This window comes from Carya illinoinensis, chromosome 6 (assembly GCF_018687715.1).
Source record: "Carya illinoinensis cultivar Pawnee chromosome 6, C.illinoinensisPawnee_v1, whole genome shotgun sequence".
NCBI classification, from domain to species: Eukaryota; Viridiplantae; Streptophyta; class Magnoliopsida; order Fagales; family Juglandaceae; genus Carya; species Carya illinoinensis.
The window spans coordinates 13387875-13413663 of NC_056757.1; the positions used below are offsets into that span (position 1 = coordinate 13387875).

General features: G+C 38.3%; 1 long non-coding RNA gene across 1 annotated transcript; it reads right to left on the bottom strand.

The window, feature by feature from the left end:
- Window positions 1-16774: 16774 nt before the first annotated feature.
- Window positions 16775-18335, bottom strand: LOC122312487. Its single transcript, XR_006243193.1, has 3 exons — window positions 18310-18335; window positions 17878-17913; window positions 16775-17021 (listed from the first exon to the last, which is right to left on the bottom strand). It is a non-coding gene; the product is annotated as an uncharacterized LOC122312487 (long non-coding RNA).
- Window positions 18336-25789: the final 7454 nt, after the last annotated feature.

Below are 25789 nucleotides of genomic sequence, written 5' to 3' on the forward strand. Positions count from 1 at the left end.
TATTATGTACGTTTTAAACATATTTGTATTAAACTAAGAAAAAAATTCTGGTACTTAGTTATGTGACTTTCGTTATCTGCTGTGTTTTCTTTTGCACATTCGTTGCTTATACACACACTTGGCACTCATCAATAGGGTGGTGACCCGTGATGTCATCATCCGGACGTCTCGATTTCCCCGTGTCCGTGTGTGGGGATTTGGGGGCGTCACAGTAGGTTAAGAGCTAACTTACTTCAATTGTTAGGTTCTATAAGAATAAAGTGCTAAACACGAGAAACTGTAAGTGGGTATTCTAAAAGTTAGGAATTTAATCACTAACAATTAGAAACATGAAGAAAAGACAACTTAGAGTAAAATTATCACTTTACCCTCTACGTGTGAAAAAATGACCGTTTTACCCATAACTTAAGGATTTTGCATCCTAAGTCTTGAAATTACCAAAATTTACATTCCTCATATAAAATTTTTCCAAACTCAAATATCAACTCAAAAAAATTTAAAACAAATCACAACTATGGAAAACTCACTATGGCTGAAACATCCATAGGTCATTTCTTTTGATTGTTGTTGCAATTCTTCCAACTTTAAAACTCATAATTAAATCAAAATTTTGCAACAAAGATCTTCCTATCCTAAGTTTAAAAAATATTTAAAATATCGATAAAAAAATGCTAATCATCACCACCAAAGGTTTTAGTAAAAAGGTCCAAATTGTTTAACTAAAAACAAATCCTTGAATCACAAGTTTTGACCTTATTCCAAACATCTCCAAGATTTTTTTTTTTTAAATATTACTTTTAACATATTCATAACATCATCCTAAGAACAGCCATGCTTTAAATCATCAACAAAAAATCACCAAATATCACAAAACAACACTTGGAGTATGGAGTACTTGGCTCCACACTTAGTCCAGAAACATAAACTTTTTCTTAACAAGTTTTGATCAATCACTTGATTCTAGGCTTAAAAAGATGATATTTTCCAACCAAAACATCACATAGTTTAAAAATGTGTCTTAAAAAAGATCGAACCATCAAATTTAAAATCAGATGGCTAAAAATCAACAAAAAATGGATCTAACCCAAAAACATCAAACCTATGGCCTAACTGAAATCCTCTTGTATAGAAAAATCATATCTTTGAAACTAATACTAAATACCTTCAAACTAACATCCTAACATACATATCAGAGGCTGGCCTGGTTTGTTTTTATAAATCATCTTAACTAATCTCATCTCAATTTATTTCATCATTATATTTTCACAAATCTTTATAGAAAATAAAATAAACAATTTAACTTTTTCAAATCTCAAAACAAAAATAATATTAAAAAATATATATTCTAATAATATTTTATTCAACTTTCAACTTTAATCTTAACGCATCTGCTGCCATGAGGTATGGAGGGTGATGAGGTGGACTTTCCTCTCATGTTAAGGCATTGTTGGGTGCAGCCAAAATCAGTGGTTGGCCTGGCATGTTTGGGGGGGGGGGGGGGTGTAAAGCCCGTCCTTGTGTGGACCTTTAGAAAATGATTTTAAGAAAACTGACGAGAATTTTCTTTCGTTTAAAACTTTTTCCTTTCATGTCAGGATACAAAAGACTCAATGTTTCTTAACTTAAAGAGAGTTATAGCGGAAAACATTAAATTTTATAATTAAAAGTCTTTCACACAAAACATTGTGCCTAGGCTCCTGTGCTCTTCCCCTAGGGCAATGTCTTCTTGTCCCTGGGAGGACACACATAAAACTAAAATGAGTCGAAGACTCGTAAGCATTACTTTATACAGTTAAAATATAGTAACATATATTTTCAGTCATGCATTCATCACTCTATACACACCATGCATAAGATATTCGTTCATTTAAAACATTTTGAGGTGGGGCTTTTCTTGAAAAGGATTTTCTTTCGTAAAACATTTCCTCACGCCTCGTGCCTTCATTTCATAAAGAGTTTGAGCATATATGCAATATTTCTTAACATACATACATTCTTTCTTATCACTTTTCATTGGCCCTTACACACTATTACGTCCCGTGTGTTAGGGTTAGCGGTCTTCCTTTGGACCTGGACTCCACCCGTGGCCATAGTTTGTGAATCCATTTTTAGTCAGGGGCAGCACTGGGTGCACTACTAGTACTACTTACCCAACATTGCAATCTGCCCAGTCCTTTGGTATCCTTTTCATTCAGTAGTGGCCGTTACATATTTTCATACATTAAAACTTTCAATCCTTTCATTCATTCAGTCATTTCTTTCAGTTCTTTTAGTCCTTTTCATTTATTCTTTTTAGTTCTTTCAGTTCATAAACATCGTTTAAAAGCATAGGCTTAAACCTCGACATTTAAAACATCCTTTAAAACATCAGTCCATGGCATTGTTAAACATCATCTTTCAAGGCATCATTTAAAACATTAGATGTCATCATTTAAAACATCATCTTTCATAGGGGCATTTTAAAACCTTAGTTCACAGGGACATTTTAAAACACTGTCTTTGCATTGTTTAAAGCATCGCTTAAAGCATTAAGTATTAGCCTCAAATTTTGTTTCATAAAAATACATACAATACTTACTGTGTATAACATCCATTCATATGCATTCACTTAATACTTGGGGTGCATAAAAAGGGGCTACCAAGAAGGGCCGTTACATACGTACATTTGAAAACTTATACTTAGTATTCTTTCATAAAACATCGTCCGTGTCATTTCATAAAGCATCGTAAAGGAGAAATATTTCACTTTCATTTCTTATCATTTAGAAAAATCTAGAAGATTATGAACATAATACTTACTTGGAATCCATGCCATACTCATTTTATGCAGTCCATTTATATGCGTGTCAGATGGCAACCTACATGCATACACATAACCTTAGCATCATTCTCTATCTAAAGGCATAAGTGACTAATACTAGAAATAGAACTACACTTTGCTTAGAAACACTGTCTTTCTATCCCATGCTCTTACATGCCGCTTACTATGCTAAAACCTTCGGGATCCATCGAAAGTCACTACTTCCTCCACTAAAGTGAACCTCTATGATTCACCTTAGGGTTAAGACACTAAGATCTTCATCTCACTCTTCCTATTAACCACATTCTTTTATGAAAGAAAATCTCTCTCTTTTCAAAGATTCTTCTAAAGAAAGAGTAAATGTATATATTATGTACAAGCCTTTTTTGGTAGCCCCTGTTAAGCACCTTATCGATTATAATTTTTTGTATGTGTATAAAGTAATGTATGCACGTAGATTCTATGTCATGAGATTTTCATACATGCTCTCTCAAATAACTAATGTCCTACTTATACGTAGCATGACATGAAATACTCTTTTTAAAAAATCAGCACATATGCATTGGACTAAGAAAAGATAACGAAAATGTTTGATTGCAAAGAAAGGAAAGAAATGAAAAGAAGGTGAAGGTATGAAAATAGGTAACGTAATGAAAGATGATGTTTAAGCTCATTCTTTTAAATGAAATTTTTTTCAATGAATGAACTGTTAAATAAAAAGGACTGAATGAAAAAAAAAGAAAGGACGAAAGGAAATTAATGTTTTAATGTATGAAACTACGTAATGACCATGACTGATAAATGAATGATGGTACCAAAGGACTAGGCAGATTGCAATGACGAGTAAGTAGTATAGGTGGTGCACCCAATGCTGCCCCCTGACTGAAAGGGATTTTCAACCAGTGGCCACGGGTGGAGTCCAGGTGCAAAAGACCGTTAACCCTAACACACGAGGCTTAATAGTCTATACTAGCTAAATGAAAGTGAAACATGAAAGTTGTGACGCCCCCAAATCCCACGTACGGACACGTGGAAATCGAGACCTTGGGATGATGAATACACGGGTCACCACCCTATCGCCAAGTACCAAGTGTGTCAACATGCAACAAGTGTGCGATTAAAAATGCGCAGTGGATAACAAAAGTCTCATAACTAAGTACCAGAATTTTTTCTATGTTTAATACAAACCCGTTCAAAACATACATAAAAATATTACAAGCCATAAATATCATTTCAAACCAAACTACAAAGCATAAACTCCAAATCAATACTCCGGCGGAGCCGCCTCCTCGGGCTCAGCCTCCTCCTCCTCCTCGACTTCTGTATCAAAATCTACGATACCAAAATGGTGTTGCAGGTAAGTAAAGATCCAAACACCACAAGATAAAAACATATTAAACTCAACAATATGCATGAAATGATGACAAATGCATGTCTCACAAATCCACATTTTTCCACGCACGCCAAAAATCCCATTTGGCCCCAAAACAAATCCTTTCCAACTCATGCCAAAAGTCTAATTTGGCCCAAATCCAACTCAATTCAATAACCAATTAATCCGAATGCACCATGACCTCCCTTAGGGGTCATCCACACACCCTGGCTCCAATCATCACACCACGAGTAACGAGCGATGCCTAGTTCCGCGCCACCCGCTTACGTAGCCAAGCATCCTTTAGCCCTCACCAGCAAAGGGTCACGGAGTCGGTACAAGAGCGTTACCATCCCGCCTGCTCCTGTTGTCGCCCAGCGACAACCCAGGGGACGTCACTCAGTATATTACGCTCCCGAGTAACTAGAGGAGCTCCACCGAGATAATAGCCCATCTCGGCTTGGGGTCGTGATACACACGCACCCAAAAATCCATTTACACAAATAACATCGATTTTTCTCAATTTAATAAATGCACATGAATGCATCATGAAATGCACACCTCAAGATACAAATCATCCAACCAATCACAAAATCAACTAAACCAAACAACTCCGTCCTCAATCCATCCGACCCCCGACTCCTCGGACTCAGTCTGGAATTAACCAACCAGTCAATGAATAATTGTAAGGGCAATAATATATTTAGATCTAAAATAGAGTTTGGAAAATATTTACAGCGCTATAAGATATTTTTTAAAGGATCACGAAGTTACAAACAGCGAAGAAAAAGCAACGTAACAGTGTAAAATACACTGTGGCCGTGGGTTGTAAAATACCCACTTTCAAACGGGGACAAACCAAGACTTGGGATTGATAGGGAATGGCCTAGAGATGTTTATGAAACTAAAGGAGGTTAGTTTTGGCCGTGGGTGGCAGTGGAAAAGGTGGTGGAAGCGAAAAAAAAAAGAGCAAATCGGAGTTGAGCTCGTGGGAGCTGCTTCGGCAATGGATCAGGGCTGAAAATGGGTGGGTTAGGATGGCAAGAGGAAGGAGATGAAGTGGTGAAAAGATGGTGGCCAGAGGTGGAGCGACGATGCCGGAAATGGCCAAAAGCCATGCGGCTTAGATGGGCTCTAGGTGGCTAATGGCTGCACGGGTGGAGGTGAGATTTGGTGGGGAGGTGCGCCGGCCGGAGGGGGAGCTTTCTGGGTGGGTGGTGACGGCCACGTCGCCGACAAGTGGCAGTTTTGGACGGCAGAAGCAACTTGCGACAGAGAGAGCAGCTCGCGCGGGAGAGAAGAGGAAAAAGAAGAAGAAAGAAAAAAAGAAAGAAGAAAGAAAGAAAAGAGAAAGGAAAAAAAAGGAAAAGGGAAAAAGAAAAAGAAAAAAGAGAAGATGGAGAAAAGAAATGAGGTCCAATTCTCACATCTGGAGTCCAAAAACTGATCCGACGAAAACAATTTTAAAAACTAAAAATACCTAAAATAAATTAAACACCACATCAAACTAAAATAAAACCAATTAAAATACACTAATTTAAAATAAAATAACTAATATATTAATTAAATTAAAAAACTCCTTCAGTGAAAATACACGTAAAAACGGGGTATCACATCCTCCCCCCTTTAAAAACAAATTTTGTCCTCGAAATTTGCAAGATCAAACACTAACTTGATACAAGCCACATGATTCCACTGAGACCAAGTTTAAGAAACGTACCGTCATTTACTCAAACAAGTAGGGGTACTGCTCTCTCATGTCTGCTACTCTCTCCCAAGAGAAATCTTGAGCTAACGGATCTCCCCATGCCACCTTTACCAGAGGCATCGTCTTGGATCTCAACTGTTGCTCTTTCCAATGCATGATCTGTGAAGGAACAACCTCATAAGTAAGGTCTGGTTGCAACTGAATATGCTCTGGGTCGAGAAAGCATGGCTCTTGTTGTCCAAAACTCTTCTTCAAGGATGATACATGGAAGACATCGTGAATTTCCCCAAAATGTTCTGGCAAAGCAATTCTATAAGCGACGGATCCTACCTTCTCCAAAATCTGAAAAGGGCCAACATATCTCGGATCCAGTTTCCTCATTTTACCAAAATGCTTAACTCCTTTCATGGGAGAGAGTTTGAGATAAACCCAATCACCTTCTTCAAAAGATAACTCTCTCCTCCTTGTAGCTGCGTAGCTTTTCTGACGACTCTAAGCTGTCGTCATTTTATCCCTAATAATCCAAATTTGGCTTTGCATTTCTTGAATTAATTCAGGCCCAACTATTTTACTCTCCCCTACTTCATCCCAACACAATGGCGATCTGCACTTCCTCCTATAAAGAGCTTCATAAGGAGCCATCTGGATGGACGCATGGAAGCTATTATTATAAGCAAATTCTATGAGCGGCAAGTGATTTTCCCAACTCCCTTGAAATTCCATAACACATGCTTGCAACATATCTTCAAGGGTCTGAATAGTGCGCTTTGATTGATCGTCCGTCTGAGGGTGATATGCAGTACTAAACTTCAGCTTAGTACCCAATGCTGCCTGCAAACTTTTCCAAAAATGAGATGAGCACTCTTAGTTAACCGAGCACTCTTAGTTAACCGATCAACAATCACCCAAACCGAGTTCTTTCCATTAGGAGTCCTTGGTAAGCCCACTACAAAATCCATTGTGATGTCGTCCCACTTCCACTCAGGAATAGGTAGGGGTTGGAGCATACCAGCGGGTCTTTGATGCTCAGCCTTGACTTGACGGCATGTGTGGCATCTCTCGATATACAAGGCAATATCCTTTTCATCCCTTCCCACCAATAATTTTTCTTCAAGTCTCGGTACATCTTCGTATTGCCAGGATGAACTGACTACGGGGCCACATGTGCTTCTGCCATAATTTACTCCTTGAATTCTGAATCTTTGGGGACCACTCTACGATCTCAGAATCGAAGAATTCCATCTTTATCCATACTATAATGCAATGGCCCTCTAGATTTTCTGACTCTTTTTCTGATATCCAAAAGCTTCGGGTCCTTCCTTTGAAGAGTCTTCGATTCCTCAAAATCAGCTACTCGAATATCAAGAATTGAAGATAATATCTCCTCTTGCTATGAACTTTCAATAAGGAGTCTTCTCATCCCACAAAGTAAAGAATCCAATCCTGATGATTCAGCTTCATCTTCCAAGTGCGACTTTCGACTCAAAGCATCCGCAACTATATTTGCCTTCCCCGGATGATACTTGATCTCGTACTGGTAGTCACTGATTAACTCTAGCCATCGCCTCTGCCTCATGTTCAGATTCTTCTGGGAAAACAAGTGCTTCAAGCTCTTATGATCAGTGTATACTTCGCAAACTTCCCCATACAAAAAGTGCCGCCAGATCTTAAGAGTAAACACAATCGCAGCCAATTCTAAATCATGCATCGGATAATTCTTCTCATGATCCTTTAGCGGACGAGATGCATAAGCAACAACCTATCCCTCCTACATAAGGACACATCCCAATCCAAATTTAGATGCATCTCTGAAAACTACAAATGGCTTGTGCGATTCTGGAAGTGCCAACACTGGTGCAGTTGTCAATCTGTTTTTCAATTATGGGAAGCTTCTCTCACACTTGTCTGACCAAACAAATTCTGCATTCTTTCTAGTCAAAGCAATAAGAGGTCTGGATAAGCGAGAAAATCCCTCCACAAATCTTCGATAATATCCGGAAAGTCCTAAGAAACTTTGGATCTCACGCACGGTCGTCGGACGCTGCCATGACAAAACAACTTCCATTTTGCTAGGATCAACAGCCACCCCGTCTCGGGAAATCACATGCCCAAGAAATTTGACTTCCTCCAACCAAAATTCACATTTGCTGAGCTTAGCATACAACAGGTGTTCTCTCAATTTCCCAAGAACCAGGTGAAGATGATAAACATGCTCTTCACAATCTCGGGAGTAAATTAACATATCATCAATGAAAACTACCACAAAGGAATCCAAATAAGGTCTAAATACCCGATTCATTAAATCCATCAAAGCGGCAGGGGCATTGGCTAACCCAAAAGGCATCACCTTAAATTCATAATGCCCATATCTCGATCTGAAAGCAGTTTTGGGTACATCCTTGTCTCTTATCCTCAACTGGTAGTATCCTGACCTCAAATCAATCTTCGAGAACACAGCTACTCCTTGAAGCTGATCAAACAAGTCGTCGATCCGTGGGAGAGGGTATTTATTTTTGATGGTCACCTTATTTAGTTACCGATAATCAATGCACATTCTAAGGGTACCATCTTTCTTTTTAACAAACAGCACTGGTGCACCCCATGACGAAGTACTTGGCTGAATAAACCCCTTATCTACCAGTTCTTGCAACTGAACCTTCAGCTCTTTTAATTCAGCTGGTGCCATACGGTAAGGGGCTTTATGTACAGGGGCCAGTCCAGGTTCCAAGTCAATAACAAACTCCATTTCACGAATAGGGGGTAGCCCAGGCAAGTCATCCACAAACACGTCAGGAAATTCTTCCACAACTGGGATATCTACCAATGACTTCTTCTCAGATGGCGTAGACACCATTTGGACTAAAAAGGCATCCGCTCCACAAGCAATCTCTCTTCTCGCTTGAATTGCCGATATAACTATCGGCTTTTCTTTTAGCTTACTCCCCGCAAATTTCAAATAATCACCATTTGGGAGTTGAAAGCTAATTACTCGACTTCTGCAATTAATACTCGCAGAATATTGATATAGCCAATCCATCCCAAGGATGATATCAAATCCCAGCACCTTAAATATAACCAAATCTGCATCCAGAAACCTTCCACCAAAATTCAAAGGACAACCCAAAGCAACTTTGAAACACCACACCACTTCACTATTTGGTAGAGCCACTACCAATGACTTTGGCAAAGATCCCGTAACCAGATTACATATCTGAGTGAAAGTGGAAGATACAAACGACTGAGATGCACCCGAATCAAACAAAGTGCAAGCATAAAATTCATATAAACGGACTCTCCCTGAACCAAACACTTTAACCAATGAAATCCAAATACAAAGAAGAAACCAAATCACATCAAAAATCAAATCCAAAATTAAATTAGATCCATACCTGTAATCACTCCAGCATCATGGGTCGCTGGTGCCTTATCATCAACATCTCCGGGTGTAATAGCATAAACCCGAGCTTGCACTATTTGCCTCTGATTTGTTCTTCCACTACGTCTACCTCCACGGCTTCCTTGAACTCTAACAGGGCACTCACGGCGAAATGTCCCTCTTGGCCACAATGGTAACAACGGGTTCTACCACTTAGCCGACACTCACCCCCATGAGCTCTATTACATCTTCCACAAACTAGAACCCGTCCTCCCATACGCACTCCTGAGGCTGCTTGTGGTCGAGTCCCGGTCCACTGAACAAATTTCTGAGGAGAACCAGAGCTACTTCCTTCGCCAGTAAAACTCCGCCTCTTTTGTCCTGGAGGGGAGCCCATACTCAAATTAATCTCTCGCTATACAAGAGTGGCTAATTCAACCAAATCCTGAAAAGTGGAAATCCGGTGACAGACTACCATTCTGCGTATATCAGGATGTAGACCCTCCTAAAAATGCTCGGCCTGCATCTCCTCCGTGGCAATGAGGTGGGGAGCAAATTGCCCAAGCTCTATAAATCTTCAGGCGTACTGTTCCATGGTCATACTCCCTTGGACCAAGCTTGTGAACTCTCTTACTTTTTGCCACCTCACAGAAGCGAGAAAGAATCAATCATTAAATTCTTTCTTAAAGCGCTGCCAGGACACAGCAGTGAAAGACCCCAATTCTGACTCCAGCATTACTCTTTTTGTGTCCCAGCATTCCGAAGCAATGTCTTGCAACAGATAACTGCCATAAAGTACTTGTTGTGCCTCAGTGCAACCACATACTTCAAATGTTCTTTCTAAATCTCTGACCCACTTTCCAGTCCGAAGTGGATCCTTTTCTCCCGTGAAGGGTGGAGTTCTATGCACTAAAAAGCGCTCATAGGTGCATCCAGCTTGCACCACCCCACTAGGCCATCCTTGTTGTGGCATAAACTTTTGTTGCATGAACTCAGTCATTTGCCTTAGCGCTTGGGCTATGGCATCATCTCTCAGCATATCATCCCGAGGCTCTTGAGTAGACTTTCTTGGCCTCACCATCTTCCTACCACAACACAACCTTTGACCCCCTTTAAGAAACGAATAAAACCAAAACCAAAACCACATAACAAGAAAATAAAATATACTAGCATGCAATAACATAACTAAATAAATAAATACAAACAAGCTAGCTCAAATAAATTCAAATCGAATAAAACAAATCAAATAGAAAACTTTAATTAAAATAAATTTCAAATCACAACTTTAAAAACTTTCTAGTACTACACCTACGAGACATGTGATTTTTACCCAGAGCCAAACGGCTCTAATACCACCTGTGACGCCCCCAAATCCCAAGTACGGACACGTGGAAATCGAGACGTCGGGATGATGATAACACGCATCACCACCCTATCGCCAAGTGCCAAGTGTGTCAACATGCAACAAGTGTGCGATTAAAAACGCGCAGCGGATAACAAAAGTCTCATAATTAAGTACCAGAATTTTTTCTATGTTTAATACAAACCCGTTCAAAACATACATAATAAAATATTATAAGCCACAAATATCATTTCAAACCAAACTACAAAGCATAAACTCCAAATCAATACTCCGGCAGAGTCGCCTCCTCGGGCTCAACCTCCTCGACCTCTACATCAAAATCTACGGTACCAAAATGGTGCCATAGGTAAGTAAAGATCCAAACGCCACAAGATAAAAACATATTAAACTCAACAATATGCATGAAATGATGACACATGCATGTCTCACAAATCCACATTTTTTCACGCACGCCAAAAATCCCATTTGGCCCCAAAACAAATCCTTTCCAACTCACGCCAAAAGTCTCATTTGGCCCAAATCCAACTCAATTCAATAACCAATTAATCCGAATGTACCATGACCTCCCCTAGGGGTCATCTGCACACCCTAGCTCCCATCATCACACCACGAGTAACGACCATGCGTGTGACTTCGTAACGAGCGATGCTCAGTTCTGCGCCCTGTGTGTACATAGCCAAGCATCCTCTAGCCCTCGCCAGCGAAGGGCCACGGAGTCGGTATGAGAGCGTTACCATCCCGCCTGCTCCCGTTGTCGCCCAGCGACAACCCAGGGGATGTCACTCAGTATATTACGCTTCCGAGTGACTAGAGGAGATCCACCAAGATAATACCCCATCTCGGCTTGGGGTCGTGATACACACGCACCCGAAAATCCATTTACACAAATAACATCGATTTTTCTCAATTTAATAAATGCACATGAATGCATCATGGAATGCAAACCTCAAGATACAAATCAATTTAATAAATGCACATGAATGCATCATGAAATGCAAACCTCAAGATACAAATCATCCAACCAATCACAAAATCAATCAAACCAAACAACTCCGTCCTTAATCCATCCATCCGACCCCCGACTCCTCGGACTCAGTCTGGAATTAACCAACCAGTCAATGAATAATTGTAAGAGCAATAATATATTTAAATCTAAAATAGAGTTTGAAAAATACTTACAACGCTATAAGATATTTTTTGAAGGATCACGACGTTGTAAACGGCAGAGAAAAAGCAACGTAACAGTGTAAAATACACTGTGGCCGTGGGTTGTAAAATACCCACTTTCGAACGGGGACAAACCAAGACTTGGGATTGATAGGGAATGGCCTAGAGATGTTTATGAAGGTAAAGGAAGTGAGTTTTGGCCATGGGTGGTGGTGGAAGCGAAAAAAAGAGCAAATCGGAGTTGAGCTTGTGGGAGCTGCTTCAGCAATAGATCGGGGCCGGAAATGGGTGGGTTAGGACGGCAAGAGGTAGGGGATGAAGTGGTGAAAAGATGGTGGCCGGAGGTGGAGCGACGGCGCTGAAAATGGCCAAAAGTCGTGCGGCTTAGATGGGCTCTAGGTGGCTAACAGCGGCACAGATAGAGGTGAGATTTGGTGGGGAGGTGCACTGGCCAGAGGGGGAACTTTCTGGGTGCGCCGGCACAAGCAACCGGTGACAGAGAGAAAGAGAGAGAGAGTAGCTCGTGCGGGAGAGAAGAGGAAAAAGAAGAAGAAAGAAAAAAAAAAGAAGAAAGAAAGAGAAGAGAAAGGAAAAAAAAAAGGGAAAAAAAAAAGGGATGAGGTCCAATTCTCACCTCCGGAGTCCAAAAACTGATCCGACGAAAACAATTTTAAAAACTAAAAATGACTAAAATAAATTAAACACCACATCAAACTAAAATAAAATCAATTAAAATACACTAATTTAAAATAAAAGAACTAATATATTAATTAAATTAAAAAACTCCTTAGTGAAAATACACGTAAAAACGGGGTACCACAAAAGTAATGTTATGCATGAACGTATTGCTTAAATGTTATCCATAAAAGTATTGCTTAAATGTTTATGCATGAAAGTATGATTTATTTCTTAAACTGTTTATGCATGAAAGCATCGTCAGAATCAGCAAATGTTTATGTATGCATGTTTTTAAAAGAAAAGATTAGATGATTAACAAGTCAACAACATGGTGTACTGCTGACTAAGTATAGACTCACTTTGTGTTTATGTTTTAAATGTCTAGGTAATGATGAAGAGGCTGGGGAGTGGGGCATTACTATAGAGGGAGAAGCAGACGCTTAGTGTCTTCCCTGTTGGTTCGACCTTACATGGATGATGGGTTATGTCTATGGATTTTGTTTTTATGTTGGGAGGGGTCTCTTGTCGAGACGTTTTTTTGGGTTTTACTTTAAGCTATGTATATCTTGGTATGGTTTAACCGTTATGGTGGGATGGTAAAGCCTTATACATTGACTTAGTGCCTTCTTGTATGTAAGGTAGAGATGGAGTCCTTTCCTCACTAGAACAGTTATGTTTTTATGAACTTGTGATGGACTCTGAGAGTCTCTTATGGATGAATGTTTGAATAGAATGTCTATGAGGTGTTCCTTTATTAAATTAGAAATTTAGAGTACATGTGTGTCATGTTCATGCTGAGCGCATATTACTAGAAAAAAAAGGTTTTGCAAAGGGACAAGTATGTACGTAGTGATTCTACCATTCCTAGGGCGGGGTTGTTACACTTCATCCTCATTCCCATCCATATATGTACCATGACTTTAAGCCAACTCTGAGCCTTAAACATTGTACAACCATGCTTAGGACAAATTACCCATTATATATGATAAATCTGTCTGGTACACATGTCTCACCAGATGCACATGTACCTTACTCCATTATCACCTAAGATCAGCTTATAATCCGTTGAACTCCTGCTTGTATAAACAAGCTCCATACTTTGATATCAACTTCTACTCAAACCCGATTAGTAGGACTGTCCTACTTTCCAGCCCTTTATAAGTTCATCCCAACACTTACAAGACAAGATCCATTCATTCTACACCTTTGTCTTGTCACTTAGCTTGAGACTAATCCCAAGTTACATCGTGACATCTGTCACTATGACAGGGCCACCTCATAACTACTCCAAGACACTTCTCTATAGTTCTCGACACTACCCCACCTGTTCTACACTTCTCAGCTACGCCATCTAACCTTCATGACATGCCATCTGGTGTATCACGAAACCACACGGAGTACACTTTAGCAAACTCCTTTCCATCCACACTACACCATACACCATTACGAAGCACGCCACATGGTGCATCGCTACACAACGTGGAGTACGCAACCCATGTACTCCCTTCACAACACTATGCCACATCACTATTATAGCACACACTTTACACCCACACTTCACAGCACAATCCACAACACTTCACAGCACACTAGACAACTACGGCCAACACTTCAGTACACAACGAACTCCATAAACAACCAACTAATATCTTAACATAAATAACGAGAGAGATAGGGTTATACCATCATCGGGATTAACCCGTGCATGCTCACTACCCGTCACAATCGAAGACATCTGAAGAGTCATATGTGGCGGCTAAACCACGTATGGTGGCTATCCATTGCGTGAAGTGGAAGTTTGAGCTTAGGGTTGGGCTACGAGTGGTCTTGGGAGGTTCATGGTGGCCTCATGGTGGTTGGGGTGGCAAAGCATGACAGAGTCGTTGGTTTCAAGGGGCTGGCCATGGCTTGTGGGTGAGGGAAATGGAGAGGGAGAGCTATGGGGTTATTGGCTGGTCATAGAGGGCTGAGAGAGGTCTAGTGGAGTTGTGGTGGTGTTGAGGTGGCAGTAGTGTGGCTAGAGAGTGGCGAATCTAGCCAAATTGGTGAAGAAACCCATTGGAGAGTGAGGGAGTGTGAGAGAGATGGAGGGCTTGGCTGGGCACTAGGAGGCTATAGGGAGGTTGTGGGTGGCCAAGGATCATGATGGTGGTGGTGTGGTGGTTTTGGTACCCGTGTACTACTATGCATAGTGGAGAACCAGTGCATTGCATGTGTGCGTGTGTGGGGGTGATTCGAGGGAGAGGGAGAGGGTTGGGGGAAAGGAAGCTATGGAGGTGGTCATCGATGAGAAGAGGGGCTGATGGTGATGCTTGGTGGCGTGGTTGGCCGTGTACAACAGTGCAATGAAGAGAGAAATGGGTGAAACCCATTTTGAAAAGAGGGAGGGGGAGAAAGAGAGTGCTACCATGGGGGCTCACCGGTGGTGGGAAGGTGCTTGCCGACGTGAGGGGGAGACGTCGATGGTGGCAGTGAGGTTGGGCAACCGACAGTGGTTGGGTTGGAGAGGAGAAGAAGTTATGGTGGAGAGAAAGGGAGAGGCTGTTGTGCAAGCTGAGGGAGAGGGAGGAGAGAAAGGGAGAAGGGGAAGGGTGAGGGAAAAAGGTTAGGGGCTTGGGTATTTAATCCAGGCCCTACATCATGGGATCTCCAAGAGGATCTAATGGTGGGGAATTAAAACACTGATTTGAAAATGCATAAACATTAACTTAACTGAAAACATAAAGAGGGATTATGATAAAATATTATTTTAACAAAACTTTAATTTATAAAATATAATCTTCATCCTTAATTAAATGATGAAGTTTGCCAATTAATTTTAAGAGAATAAAACCATTTAAATAAATTTAGAGTTTTGAAGATAATTTAAATCTCATAATATTTTTAAATAACTAAAATTATTTTAATAAAATGATTTTCCACAATTATAATATTTTTGCAGCTCTTCAAAAATATTGTTAATTGTCTTACATAAAATCAAGCTTAGTCCAATAACACTAGAAATATCTCATATAAATATTTCTAGGACATTTAAAATATTCAAGGGTTTTAAGACACTGGGCTTACTTAAAAATAACTTAATATCTTTAAAACGAGACTCGTAACCATAAGAGAGAGAAAAAGTGGGATATTACAAGGGGAGGGGAGGAAACTTCTTCAAGAAACTTTGCTAAGGTGGCCAAATTTGTGGGCCTTGGAGGGCTTTAACCAAGTGGGCTTCAATTTAGAGTTTAAAAGGGGTTTGGTTAGAGTTTGGGATGCTATGAAGTCCAAATCCGATTTTTCTTGATTCAATCAAATTTCCAAAATTTAAAAGGTTGGATAATGATGTCATAACAAGGATATTTGATGAATTAATAGCAAGTGGAAGTAATTTAATCAAGTGATTAAATACAATGCTAGAAATAGAATAAAAAAGGGTTTGGAGGCCAACTTTAGGGTTTGGGGAAATCGTTTAAGGTTTCAGTTTCAACCAAGCTTTTGGGTTTTCAATTAAATTCCAACTATTTTGGGTTTCAACCCTAGGGTTTTAGTAGGATTGAAACCCTCTTCGGTTTGGCATAATTTGGTTGATCAGATGAAAGAATATGGTTTCACTTAGGTGGCATAATTTCACACCTTGATTCCTTCACAATCCATCTCATGGATCCTCTTTGTACCAAGTGTCCAAAACTATTCACCAAGTGTGCCTAAAATCTTGCCAAGTATTCAAATAAAACTTCCCTAACTCAATTTGGACCTTTCACACTGTGATTTTGAAAACACTGCTCTAGGTAGTACTATTGAGGTTACTATTTACTTCTAGAAAGTGAAAAATAAACTTTGTACTGTAAAATCTTAAATATTCGTACAAACTTATTGTGCAAAATGCAAAATGCATTTTCAATCAAGCATATCGCTTGAAAACTGAAAATGAGATTATTGCGACATAAAATCTTAAATAATTAATTAAGTCTAATGACATAGACCATAACACATTTTGACAACTTTTAACTAGTTGAAATAAATAAAATTGTGCTTCTGGCACCGTATGTGTCACAACCCCACCCTAACAAGAGCGAGACCGTGATCCTGTACTTGTTCTTTATTTTTTTTTTCCTATTATAACAGTAAATTTAGTTCTAAATAAATGCCCATATTGTTGTTATTATTATTATTATTATTATTATTATTATTATTATTATTATTATTATTATTATTATTATTATTTATTATTATTATTATTTTTTTTAAAGATAATGCGTGACGATTCGAACGCATCACGCATAAATTCTAATTTCTAACTGAAATAAACATCTAATAGACATACCTTTACATTCCTTTACAAAGGACTCTCAGAGTCCGTCATCCATTTATTTAAGATAACTACTTTAAACAAAAAGGGACTCAGTCCCTTTAGTCATTACAAAAGAAAACTAACTTAAAGTAGGAGGGTTTCCATTATTGAAACATAAGAAACATATATCATCATAGAAGAAACCAAACTACCCAGGGACTACTAAACATCGGCCTCTCCCTCCTCAGTAATACTCAGCTCCTCAGTAGATTCGTCTGTACCTGGACGTTTAAAACATAAAAACAAAGTGAGTCTAATACTCAGTAAGTAGTACACCATGCTGTTAACTTAAAAAGCATATAGTACTTTCTTTTGAAAACATGCATCCATAAACCAATACTAATTCTGACAATACTTCCATGCATATACTTTCTTTATAACATCATACATACACTTACTTCTTACTATCATGCATATACTTACTTCATACTTTCATGCAAAAATCTTTATTTCTTATTTTCATACATACTTATATATCATATCTTCATGCATACACTTCATTTAATCTTTCACTTTCTTGTGGCCAACACACTATTACGCCCCGTGTGTTGGGGTTAGTGGTCTTGTTGGACCTGGATTCCACCCGTGGCCACAGGTTAGGAATCCCTTTCTGTCAGGGAGCAGCACTGGGTGCACTACCAGTACTACTTACCCGGCATTGCAATCTGCCAATTTCTTTGATATCATTTCCTTTCATGTGGCCATTACATACTTTCATACATTAATTCATTCATTTTCTTTCTTTGAAATCAACATTTTCCATATCTTCCTTAGTCCGATGAATATGCTTTTATTTTGGAAAATAACATTTTATGTCATGCTTACATATAAATAAAATCTTAGTTATTTCAAGAAGCATGTATAAAAAAATTTCATGACTTAGGATCTACATGCATGCATTACCATATACACATACAATCAATTATAATCAATAGGATACTTAACAGGGGCTACCAAGAAAGGCTTGTACATAATATAAACTCATTTATTCTTTAATTAGAAGAACATTTGGAAAGAGATAAAGATATATTCTTCCACAAGAGAACTTGGCGTGGGTGCATGGTCATAGCTACTTACCTCGATCCGCTGAAATTCCTTTAACTTCAGAAAATCCTAATCCAATAAATAACAAGTGTGTTAAAACTCATCCAACATCCTTTAGATCCCCTTTTTAACGATGGCTAAAATATTATAAATCTAACGTCGTTTTCTACCCTTAATGTTACTTCAAATAACTACCATCTCGACAAATCCTTACAAGAGTAACATAAGAAGATAATTAATTTAGTTAACATAACATCAAAATAGCTTCATATATGCATTTAATCACTTAAAACAGAGCATAATTATATATATATATACAAAACACAACATCAAAACAGCCCTATATATATAATTAATCCCTTAAAACAGAACATATATGTAGATATACAAAACATAACATGAAAACATAAACTAAACAATTTAGTTAGCTTCAAAAATCACATAAAATCATCTTAAACGATTTACCTTAAGCTCTTAGATTCTTTCAAGAGGTCAAGTGAAGGTCCAAAGCTTGAAGAAAGTGAGAGGATTGATTTCTTGAAGAGGAGAAGAAAAGAGAGAAGTGGAGTTGGCTAGTATGGAAGAGAGATGAAGAAGACTTGTTCTTCTTTTGTTAGGTGTAGACCGATGGGTTTGAAAATGAATTTCTTCATCTATTAGGTGTAGACCGATGGGTTTGAAGATGAATTTCTTCATCTATTAGGTGTAGACCGATGGGTTTGAAAATGAATTTCTTCATTTATTAGGTGTAGACCGATGGGTTTGAAGATGAATTTCTTCATCTATTAGATGTAGACCGATGGGTTTGAAAATGAATTTCTTCATCTATTAGGCCTTAAAAATCATGTACTTAATTTATTTTAACAACCCACATAAAAAAAATAAAAACAAAAACACACCCATCTAAAATGAAATAATAAAAATCTTTACATGAACATATTTAACTTAAGAAATAAAATAAAATGACGTAAAGACTCACGTAGTAAGACTAGGGTATTACAGTATGAGTGATAATTGTGCTGACAGATTAAAACCTATGTGATTGGTTGATTTGTAAAAGTTTATACAGTTTTCATGAGGTTCCTAATCCTTATAGAAAAATTCTACTATTGAATTTCTAGTGGGCTGTTACAAAGGGTGTGTGGGTCTTTTGGTGAAAACCCTAATGGGTGTCTTTGGGTCTTGGGTAGGGGTTCAAATAAATTTGGACCCATTTTCCCTAGACTGGGCTGGTTTGGTTTGATCTGATTGGTTCGTTCGGTCGGGCCCAATTATTTTGTTATTTTGAAATCTCTTTTTTTTTTGAAATAAATTATTTAAATTACTAAATTAAAATTAAGTGAATTATTAATATGGATTATGTAACTAAATCATTACATTTTTTTTACTATAATTATATTTATGATGTTGATAGTTACTACATACTAACTTAGACTTTAGTCTTTAGTATACATAATTATTAATAATATCATACATTTTATATATGGTTAATGAAAATTAAATAATTTCATCGTATATAGATTATTCATGCTTGCTTGCAATTTAGGTATTTAAAAAAAAATTACCTAATTTTTTTAATTAAGTGTAAATTGTAGAGTATGTATGAATGTATGATGTTTTAACTATTTGCATATAATGACATAAATTATCACATGATTTATGATTTATTATTAATTGATAGCATATATTATTTTATATGGTCAATGATAATAAATTAGATGAAAATTACATCATTAACTTATATTATTATTATATAAAAATAATATATTAAATTATTACAAATGGTTTTAAGATATATATAGGAGTTCGGTCTAGACTGGTCCAAAATTCAAAGAGCCCAGGATCGAACTGAATTTTTTCGGTCCACAATTTGTGGGACATAGAGTGATCGGTGTCAACTTCAGTCTTGTCCAATCCAGACCGAACTCTTTACACCCTATTCTTGGGTCTTGGTGTGAGCATGGTTTCCATTTGGAAATGACGTGTGCGTGTGGGTCTTTACCCTAGCCAACCCTCTCTCTCTTTCTCTTGTCTTCAATTCCAACTAAGATTCTTCTAGAACTCTCAAAATAAGTGTGTGCCTCTTCCCTAGGCCTATCTTCCTCTTCCTCATTATTAAATTCCTCTAGAAACTCCCACACTTCATACATGCGTGACACTTGGCAAACATGGAGGGTGATGCCCCTTGGTTGGTTTGCGCCTAAACTTTGACTCAAACTAATGAACCAAAAATTTAGTGCAGTTTTACCTGCAAGTATACAGGTGTTGTAGTACCTCACAGGGTCGGATCCACAGGGATTGACTTATGTGATAAAGAAAATAAATTCAAACAAATGAAAAGAAAATACTAAAAGAAACATGCGATCGAATATAAAATAAGATTACTGAGATGGAGATCTTTGAAATAACTGAATAAAATGAAAATGATAAAATGAATTGATATGGAGAAAGACTAAGGTTTCGAGGATCCGTCTAATAATTTAGAATATTGTTTCTGATCGATTTACTTCAATTAAACTAGAATAATGATTCCGTTTAATTGGAAGATTTAGCATTTAAGATCAAGAAAAATAGTCGCTAATGATTGAGCATGAACAATTAATGATTAAAACATTTACAAATTTATTTGAATATCACAGGGATTCTTCAAGCATTCACTATATCCGAAAATCACAATGAATTAAGATAAATATATAGATAATCAAAATATCCAATAATAAAATCCTTCAATTGATCAAGCTCACAAAATAAATTTTACGTTGATCCGAAAACAATGTTTAAATCATTAAACTTCACCTCTAACCTTAGTATGAAAATTTAGCTAACCATGTTCATCACAAGTGCTATAGAAATCACTTAAATATTCTCCATTAGAAAACTAAAATAAAACACAAGAAATACTAGAAAATAACTTAGAAGCAATAAAATCTGAAAACCTAGTCGTCGCCGAGAGAATTGCGCCTACGCCGTCGTAGAACTGCAGAAAACAGAAATAAACCCCTGCTGCCTCCAAAGGTTTGGACGTCCTAGACGTCTCTCCACTCAAATGTAAGAGAGTAGAGCCAGCAAAAGTAATTTCATTCCCCGCCTGCCGACTTCCTCTAAGAAACCAATTCCAGACCGACACTCTCAACTCAAAACATCCCTCCAAGTCAAAAAAATATGGACGAAGCCCCACACTGAATTTATTCCAACCGCCTTACCATCCGACTTTCTCCAAGAAAAATAAACTCAAGCACCGACACCTCTCTTCAATTCCAACCTCACATCAATACTCTACTCCAACTGACCGACACTCACTTTTCTTTCTCTAATCCCCACCAACTTCTCTTAAATCCCAATAAATTACCGCCTCATAAATCACCGCCAACTCCCCGTAATAAATCACCACCGACTCTCCTTTATTTCTCTCCCACGTCTGACTTACTTTAAGAAAATTAACCAATCCCAACTCCCTCAACTCCAAACGTCCCTCTCCCTCGTACCTCCAGAATAGAACAAGGAATATCAAATTAAATAGCTGAAGGGACCTCCAACTTGAAGACTCCACAAAAAATATCCTTCAATCCAACCGACTTTCTTTCCCTCTATCAACGTAAGGAGCCAAACAATCAACAAGCTGCCTCATGTCCAAGTCAAACAATCAACAAGGAAAATTATTAGCCGCCTCATGTCCAAGTCCAAGATGCCAGACGTGAAGTTCTTTCCTCCAAAAAAATAATATCTCTTGCCTTTTTCTCATAAATGTCCAAAATTCACCACTAGCCAACCTCTTTTTTCTTTTCCTTTCCGTATATGTCCAGACCACCCACCTCCATGTCCTTCACTTCTTCTTTTGCAAAACCTGTTCTTAACTCTTACATTGCATGTGTTTGTCCACTGCAAACCATTTTCTTCACCGTGTGCGTCTATGAATAACCAAGGTAAGAACCACCGAAAAGTCATCTTCATCTTTTTTTTAGCTGCCCAAGTACATCTCTTCCTTCCTTCTCTTCATTCCTCTCAATTAGTATGCACTTTTAGTCAAAAGTTCCAACCGGATCCCATTTCAATTTTATTTAAGTTGAAAATAAGTAGATTAAAATAGCACTCAAAAATAAATTAAAATGAAAAATAGATTATAAAAAATATATTATATATGTGAGGAAATATTGTCCAATTAAATCATAGTTATAAAATTAAGCATAAACATGATATTAATCAATTAAAAATCACAACTCGTATTTATGCTTATTAATTATTTTTCCATCTAAAACCAATAATAGTGTCATGAAGAATTTAAAATGCATTAGTTTTAAATAACTAAAATATGCAATATTTCAGCTTAATCAGTTGGTCATGTATCCCTTTGGCTGAAGCTCTAGAGTCTCTTCGAGACTTGTGCTTCAGATGTGTTTTCTCCATGCACTCCTTATCATTGCAAATCTTTAAGAAACTTACATGCATGGGGGTGCTGGGATGGCATGTGGCTCCTAGGGTTCGAAACCTTCTTTTCTCTTTATCCCTTCATCCAACATCAAGTCTTGGTTAATGGGACTCTAAAGCTGAGCTTTGCATGTTTGCCATGTGGCATGTTGGTGAGTGGGAGGGCATGTGCCCTAAGTGTGGCAAGCCCTTCCATCACTTTGGCTTTTTTAGAAGCCTTTAAACATGTTTGCCAAGTGGCAACAATGTACTAACCAAGATGCTCCTTCCTTAGGTTCCTAATGATGGGAATTCTAGGGAAAACTAAAAGCTACTTCTTCCAAGTAGTTATCCCTCATGAAAAAACCCTAATTAGGGTTTCCTAAACCCTAGGTCCTTAGTGGCTAATGACCACTAGCCCATAATGGGCCTCTTAGTGGGCTTGGGGGCCTCTCTTGCTCTAAGATGGGTAAGGCCCTTGTTGCTTCCTATGTTCTTTTTAGGCTAAAGCTTATAAAAATATCTAAATGGACTAGCACAAAAATAATAAAAGAGGGAAGTAAGGACTTAGCAAAAGTCTAGGTCATCACATCCTCCCACGCTTAAGAAAAGATTTCATCCTCGAAATTGGCATCGAACTACGGACAAAAAAAATATCAAACAAAAGAAAAAAAATAGTCAACTAACTGGAGGTATCTTGCCTGCTAGTGGCTGTTGAGTCCTCAAATGATGAAGGGGATGGAGCCTCTCCCACCTCTTCCATCACAGAGTGCTGAGATAGATAAAATATTGCATCCAGATCGGGGTCGTAGTACATATTCACCCTCATCTCATTTAGCTTATGCTATATGATGACTTCATTATCCTTCACAAGTTGGTCTTCCTCATGGAAACTAATACGATCGATAGACGTATCTGAAGTCTCAAAGGCCTTATACCTTCTGGCACGAGCTTCTACAATGCGGCTTGTTTTTGCCTCATGGTTAAGCCCGAGTACCTGTATCCTTGTAGCATCTCTCCATACTAATGGGTCATGTGGAGATTGTCACTCTTCATGTGGCAACACTCATCATAAGAAGATGTTCCCTCTAAAACCAGCATCCAGCATGTGAGTGCGATGATACTCAAACCTTTCCATCTATTGCCAATTGGTTGTAATCATTCGATCCCTCATTTCTTACCGGTTCTTGCATCTATGCACTCTCATATCCCTAATCTTGGCTATCAACAATGTGGACATGTGAGTGGTGGTCCTAGTTCATGCTCTGCCCTGTTATCTTGGGTGTGGTTGACATGAACAACAACAACACCAAAAACAGGCATTCTTATTACTAAATCATCCAAGAGTACAATCAATCAAACATAATATTTCTTAGCTATTCTATTAGCCTCAATGGTTATAAGATACAAACAAATGAGGATATTAGTCCTCATTGAATCCTCCCTTTCCCAAGTGGCTTCTTGGAAGTTTGGATTATTCCAAAGCACTTTGACTGGGGGTATTTTTTGATTCCTCAGCTCCCGTTCCTTTTGATCTACAATTTGCACAGACCATTCCTCATAGGATATGTTTGGCTGTGAATACTACTTCGCTTTATTATCATTGGTCACAGTTCTCCAAAGCTCTTCACCTATTGACATATTGGACACTTGGCTATAAATTTTGCCATATCCCTTTTTATCCTGTCCCACCAATAATCCCCTTTCAAGTCCTGATACATTTTAGTACTGCAGGGGTGTGCAATGTATGGGATACAATAAGCTTCTCTCAGTACCTTTTCTTTTAGTTCCGAGTCTGTATGGTTCACCTTCCTATCTTTGCAATACAACACTTCGTCCTTGCAAATGTTGAAGTATTGCGGTCTCCTGATTCTAGGATTTTCCATCGAAGTCTACTAAGCTTCTCATCCTTTTGCTTTTGTTCCCTAATTTCGTCATCGCTTATTGGAACAATTTCTTACACTGCTGTTGACATTGCATCATTTGGAGAGTTCCCAATTAATAGATCTCTCATGCTTACCAATAAGAAATTTGGGGCTGTCTGGGCCTTATGACTGAGGGCATCTGCTACTACATTAGTCTTCCTCGGGTGATACTTTATTTTGCACTGATAATCACTGATCATCTAGATCCATCTTCCTTGCCTCATTTTCAAGTTCTTCTAGCTAAAGAGATATTTGAGGCTTTTGTGATCAGTAAAAACTTCACACTTTCTCCGTATAGGTAATGTCTCCAAATCTTTAGCACAAAAATACTGCCGCTAACTCTAGGTCTTGGGTGGGGTAATTTTGCAAGCAATCCTTGAGTTTTCACCAAGCATACACAATGACTCGTCCTTGTTGCATTAGCATACATACTAGTCCCATTTTGGATGCATCGCTAGAAACCACATAGGGTTTGTGGGGTTCTGGTATCGCCAACATTGGCTCAATAGTCAATCTTTTCGCAAACACTTAAAAACTCTTCTCACATTTCTCTCTCCAAGCATACTTTGCATTCTTCTTGGTCACTGCCATAAGGGGTCCTGAAAGTTTGGATGAACCTTCCACAAATATTTGATAGTACCCAGCTAGACCAAGGAAACTACATATCTCAAGGGCGTTAGTTGGTTTCTGTCATTTTGTTATAGCTTCTATCTTGGCAGGGTCCACTGCTACACCCTCGCTAGATATGACATGCCCTAGAAACTTTACCTTTCAAATCCAAAACTTGCATTTAATGAGTTTTACGTAAAGTTGGTGCTTTTGTAACCTTGCCAATATAAGTCCCAAGTGTCCCTGGTGTTCCTCATCACTACGAAGGTAGATCAAAATATCGTCAATGAAGACTACCACAAAGCCATCTAGAGATGGCCTAAAGATTCAATTAATCAAATCCATGAATGCTGCTAGGGCATTTGTCAACCCAAAGGCATCATGATGAATTTGTAATGGCTGTAACTAGGGCTGAAATGCAGTTTTAGGGATATCTTGCTCTATGATCTTAAGCTGATGGTATCCCGACCTTAGATCAATCTTAGAGAATACTGAGGCTCATTGCAACTGATCTAAGAGATCATCAATTTGTAATAGTGGGTACTTATTCTTGATGGTCACTTTGTCTAGTTCCTGATACTCAACATGCATCCTCATGGATATGTCCTTCTTCACAAACAATACTAGTGCACCCCATGGGGATGAACTAGATTGAATAAAGCCTTTTTCCAAGAGTTCCTCAATTTGGGCCTTCAACTAATTTAATCCTGTTAGGGCCATTCTATAAGGTCCTCTATGTACTGGGGCATATGTTGGTTCGAGATCTATGACAAATTCCATCTCTCTATCCTGGGCTAATCCAGACAAATCATGTTGTTGAAGCCCTCTATTATGGGTATTCCCCATATCCCTATTGGTTCTTTTGACTTATCTATCGCAAATAGTAGGTAGGTGGTTTCGCCTTCCCAAATGCACCTCATAGCTTGACAAGTTGTAACCACCAACAAGGTTGCCTTGACTAGCTCACCTTCGTAGCATATTTTATTTACGGTAGGTGGCTCAAATAC